Below are 6,000 nucleotides of genomic sequence, written 5' to 3' on the forward strand. Positions count from 1 at the left end.
GGCCAGGTTACAGTTTGTGGGCCCTTCCAATAAGATTGTCATTATGATATACTGGTGATGTTATAAATATGTATAATGTATATATACTCAAAGCACCACAAAATTGTTTAACACACTATAGAGCCTCCAGTTTATTATGCCACACAAAACCCTCATGGGGTGCAAAGCTATGCACCTCAGTCGAGGTACACTAATGTTTTTTCTTGCCTAGTAAACACACTTCAATAGTAAATGTAAGATTTTGCTCCATTTATTTCACGTCATATTAATTTATGAAGCAATTGTTTTAATTTCTAGTTTGTAGCATAGCTTAAGGTTTAAAAGGAACAACTATTACTGATGCACTAAATTTATCTATCTTGAAAAATAACATTTATGTATTAGACCAATAGCAATAATAAATAGCCATGAATATTTGTATTGTGTGGTTTTACCTCTCCTCATGTCAGTATGTTTTGCAGTACCTTCATAGATTCTGCTGTTGGCAGTATTGCTGTGTTTTCAATCAATGTAACCAACAAGATCAGTCACAGAGAAGAAAGAAATAAAGTAACAATTCCTCTGTGAGTTTTACATGTTGGATCTACAGTGAGCACAAATACTGTACATTGAATAAGACAGCTCTGATATACAATATAGCTTTTATAAGCAATGTGGGGCAAAGTGTATAAAAGAAAATAAATAAAATGATTCTCTACAAACAGTACTGTATTGGGAAATGAAGCTTCATACAAGAATAAAATCTTTGAGTGAGGCTGGTCCTAGTTTATAACAAGCTTTAAAGTACAATGTAGCATAGAAAAAAGGTAATTGCACATATGTTGTATATAAAAAGTGTGAAAAAATAAATATACTGTTATTCTCTATGTTTTGGGATTGTATTTGCATAACCTCTGCTGCTAAAGAAACACAGAGGGACTGATTTAGAGCTGAAAATAAAGATGCTATATGTACTGTATACAGGGCCAGGCTGCCCATTTGGCATTTCTGGCAAATGCTAGAAGGGCCAATTGCCAGATGGGCCAGGCCAGCGTCATACCCTGGCTGAGCAGCTCCACCTCACAGCCGTCTACTCAGCCGGAGATACTGAAAAATGGCAGCGAGCCACAAGGCCACGCCCTGTGACTTGTGGCACAACCCCGTGAGGAGAGGCCACACCCCCTTCGAGGGGCTGCCATGGCCCTTCAGCAGCCCCAATCTGTTCCTAATTGTATGCACATTCTTATTTGCACTATTTTATAAATTACACAAATAGAACTGATTCTGAGTTACATGTTACTGCGACTGTATTAGCGTCATTTCCCATCATCGCTTCTATGACTTTATTATAAACCCTACCCCTGACTATGCAATGACTGAGATGTCCTGTTGATTTATCTTTAGATGCTATAATACCCCTTGGTGCACCACCATCAGTCCCATCGCGACTCCTATCCTATGATAGGTGCAGATTCTCAGTTAGTGTATGGCCTCCAATGTGGGTGATTTAGGGTCCATGTATGCATCCACTTTGGCATCACACACATGACACTCCCATAACATGCCCGTAAGATGGGCAATTTCAATGTGTCTGAATAGCCACCTCCCTGTCCCGGAATGCCCAGCACATTTCCAATACATTTCTGAAACCCTGGGGTATATTTACTAAAGTGCTGGTTTTTAGAAATGAAGTTCTTGCTCATAGCAACCAATCAGATTCTACTTATAAAATATCTAGAACCTTCTAGAAGATAACTGCTAGAATCTGATTGATTGCTATGGGCAACAACTCTACTTCTAAAATCCTGCACTTTAGTAAAAATACCCCCATATGTTTCAATAGAAACTGCATTGCAATGGCAACTCTTACCCTTCTCATATAATTGAATTCACCCCAAAGAAGGAGTAAATAAATGTGCATGAATTGTCACTACTATAGTAGCAGCCCTGCTGCTGTCTATGACTGGACTCTCCGAAGACAACGGTGAATTCAAGATGAAATTCCACACTCAGAGGAATGATGGAAGATCACTCTTTTTTCAACTGCAATTGATATATGTATGCTGTATGTGGATGGAGGAAATTGCATCATCCCCAATCACTTTGTTATACAGGAAATGTTTGTTTTACAGGAAATGCCTTCACAGCCATTGTTCAGCATGACTATTGTTAGTAAAGATGCACTGCCCTGTGGTGATTTGTCTAAACCATCCAAGGGATTCATCGGGTTGGCAGCCTGCAGCCTGTGGAGCTGCCTGGAGCATCCTTTGGAAGCCCTTAGTATGCTCTGAGCAAAGCTCTATTTATAAGAGCTAGAAAAAGTTAGAAACTAAGCTATAGCCATGCTTGTGGTGCTAAAACATTTTAAGATTAGATAGAAGGAAGATAATTAAAATAAAGATAGTATAAGGAAGAAAAGTATCAATAGAGTTGTTGCTCCTTCTCCTGTAATACGGAGTGAGGTGGTAAGACCTTAACACTGACTGGTGTTACCTGGTCTTTTCTTTTCCTAGAGGTGGTTAGATTCACTGTTTCTTCGTCGCTGCCTGTGCTCTGGTGTGTAGCATCTTGGTGTCCTTATGCTGCACTCTCTGTGCCTGTTGTCTCCGCACTCTCCCCACTGCTTAGATGCATGTGGAGCAAACAGAGGCAGCTTCCAGTATGGCTTGTGCAGCCAATTTAAATGCAGGGGTTCTCTGCTTTCTCCTTAGTGAGCACACAGTATCACAGTATCCAACCAGTTTCACCCCTCTGGACTTCATCAGGGATCCATCTGTAGGATGCTCCAATCAGCATGCTTGTGTGCCAGTGAAGGTGCAGCTCTGGGAGCACAGTTATGCCAACTTGAGCATTGCTTAGGGGTATGGGTGCAGCACAGGGTACAGTGGCATCCTGTTATGGGGCTGCCCTCTTAACAGCTGGAGCCTGCAGAGAAGGTATTCATTTTGGTGCAGGCTATACTGCCTTCCCTCCTTCCCATGCAATGTGCTGCCTGACAGTTATATATTGTGCAAAGGGAGCCTAGTGACACATAAGTTGGCTTCTCTCACTCTGTATTTTTGCTCCAGTATAAAGTAGAAGATAAATAAGAGTGGAGACAAAAGTTGGGGACTATAGATTCACCAGGCCATTGTCCAATTGCAGTCTGCCTATTGCCCAGAACTGCATTATAAACAGGTGCTGCAGTATAGGATTTTAATTTATTCTCTAGAGTGACTGTGGTTTATGGAAATCCCTGTTTTATCTGTTATCATGAGCTGAGCTTCATATAATCCAGTATTTCCAGAACAAGGCTTTCTTACATATTCTATAAAGCAGAGAAGAGAAAGGAAAGGGCAGCACAGAGAGAAACAGTCGGGAAGCCGATGGACGTAATCCCGACCACCGGCTTCCCGACTGTCTAATCCCAGCAAGGGTTAAATGACAGGCATTGAAATCCTGACGCTTGTCATTTTCCCTATGCCGGGAGCCCAATACCCTGCTTACCGATCGAAGGTAAGCCAGACGGTGGGCGCGGACAGCTGCGTTTAGGTTTCCCGGGGGGGGACTTAGGCTTAGGCACCTGCCCGTGAAGTTAGGGTTAAGCTAGGGGAAGGTGGGGTTAGGGTTAAGCACCCCCTGGGGGAGGTCAGGGTTAGGCACCCCCGAGGGACTTAGGTTTAGGCGGCGTGGAAGGGGGAGGTTAGGTTTAGGCACTTAGTGGGGGGATTAGGGTTAGGCACTTAGGGGGGAGGTTAGGGCTAGGCACCCCGAAGGGAGGGTTAGGGTTAGGGGGGGAATTAGGTTAGTTTATACGTACCTGAGGACGATCGGGAATTCCTCCTCTGCCGGGATGCCGCTATCGGGATTAGAACTGCAGGCCATGCGGCCGGCGGTAAATCATACTGAACCTAGCACAGAAAAGAGAAGAGAGTAAGCAGTGGGTAGGATTAACTTTGTTGATTAACCTCTTTGTTGCATGTATATTAAGTGGCTACTTCTTAGTTGGGGGTTAAGCTGTAAAAGCAAATAACTTTGCCCTTGAACAATCCAAGTTGCACTGCAAGGAGTGTGAATACCTTTATTTTATATTTTTATGCAGATTTATTACTGGCTGCTTCTTCAAGTTGCCCACAAATGCTGGACAGCTTTATTTCTACACTGCAATTTAGTTTTGAGTTTGGAATTGCAATGGTGGAGCAGGGCTCTGTGCCACTTCGCACAGAAAAAAAGAGGATGAATCAATCAGTGTTAATGAAATGAGAAAGAATTAAAATGACATAAATAATATACAAACAAATAGAGAAGTGATAAAAGTATTCTATGTGAATTAAGTGGTGATTTCCTGAGAAAGGTCCAGCCAGAACAAACCCGGGGGCCCCACTCCCAAACACTCACCCCAAAATAATTATTGCTCAATAATGGTAGCACCCACTCTGGGTCATATAATTACAATTGGTGTACTGCATGATAACAGTACATATATAAGCTGAGAGCTAACTTACCTTGGAGGTACCCCAAAAACCCTCCACATGGCACTATAAGGATCAGCACATCCTCCTAATGCTGACTCCCTTAATGCCTCTCCAAACTGCAAAAAAATATGGTAGTTGCTCAAATCAGCTTAATTGCATAACACAGGTGCTTGTAAAGGGCAGGGTTTACACTGAACACAGAAAAAAGGATTTGCCCTCCAGCACACTGTAGGAAAATCAACAAAAATACTTAAATCCTACATGATAATAGAGATTTAGAGGTATTAGTTACATACATTTGCAAATATATGAATAAGCGCCAGGCCAATCATCAAGGCTCCTCTATACTGGCGTCCCTAACATTAAGGAGTTCATGTCCGAGAAGCAAGGCACCCCAAAAAAATTCCAGCCAAGGGCCATCCCCAGGGCATCACACGAAAAAGGGAAAATGGTGATAGTGAAGTGTAAAGGAAAGATGTGTAAGGATAAATCAATAAGTGTTAATGAAATTAGAAAGAATTAAAATGACATAAATAATATACAAACAAACAGAGAAATGATAAAAGTATTCTATGTGAATTAAGTGGTGATGCCATGAGAAAGGCCCGCATTGCAATTTAGCGTCGCGGATGTATTCTCTGGCAATGCGCTCGCAACGCTAGTTTGCGTCGCTTGCGCATTTTTAAGCCACGCATCCCCTTCATGCTGCCACAACTTTAAACATTCATAATACTTAACTTTTCCTTTCGGGAGTGCATCAGACTGATATGATCCCGGACATTATCCAATACATCTTTATCAAAACTACCAATTCTGGGAAACGGTCTAACACTCTTCATCGTAATTTTAAACCATACATCACAATACCTTATTGCATAAGTACCGTACTTAGTATGCATAATACGACTGTGTGAAGTGATGTGTAAGGGACACTACTACTGTATAGTTAGAGTATAGTGGAGGTAAGTATTAGGTTCAAGGATAGACTTAGGGTTAAGGGGAGGGTATGGGTTAGCCACTAGCAGGATAATTAGGCTAAAGGAGGGGAGGGTTAGGGTTAGGCTACAGGATGGGAGGGTTAGGGTTAGGCTGTGGGAGGGGTGTGTTAGGGGGATGGTTAGGGTAATGGTTATAATACCTATAAATATCTGTTGGAATTCTGACTGTCGGGATGCTGCTGTCGGTATTATGGCCATTGGCATCCTGAATGTCGGGATCCCATACCCAAATCCTCTAATTGTGCATGTGTTTTTTTCTTGAGTAAGTTTTATTTTATAGTACTGTATACCTTTTTTGTTATCAACTCTACAATACCCCTAATATAGTTAAAGTGCATTACTATTCATTAATGTGAGCTACTAAGGAGCAATTACATGTTACCACTTAGAATGACCTTGTCAAGCTTGTCGAGCAAGGATTTATAACAACAGTTGGCCACTGTGTTCAGATATTTTAAATTGGCTCAACTAATAAAAAAATGCATAAAATATATGAGGAAAATTGTAAATTAAATCTTGACTAACAGGCTGAAATAAAAGATTTTTTAAGTAAATATAGAATAATAAAA

Source organism: Taudactylus pleione, unplaced genomic scaffold, assembly GCF_031769625.1.
Source record: "Taudactylus pleione unplaced genomic scaffold, aTauple2 ptg000108l, whole genome shotgun sequence".
NCBI classification, from domain to species: Eukaryota; Metazoa; Chordata; class Amphibia; order Anura; family Myobatrachidae; genus Taudactylus; species Taudactylus pleione.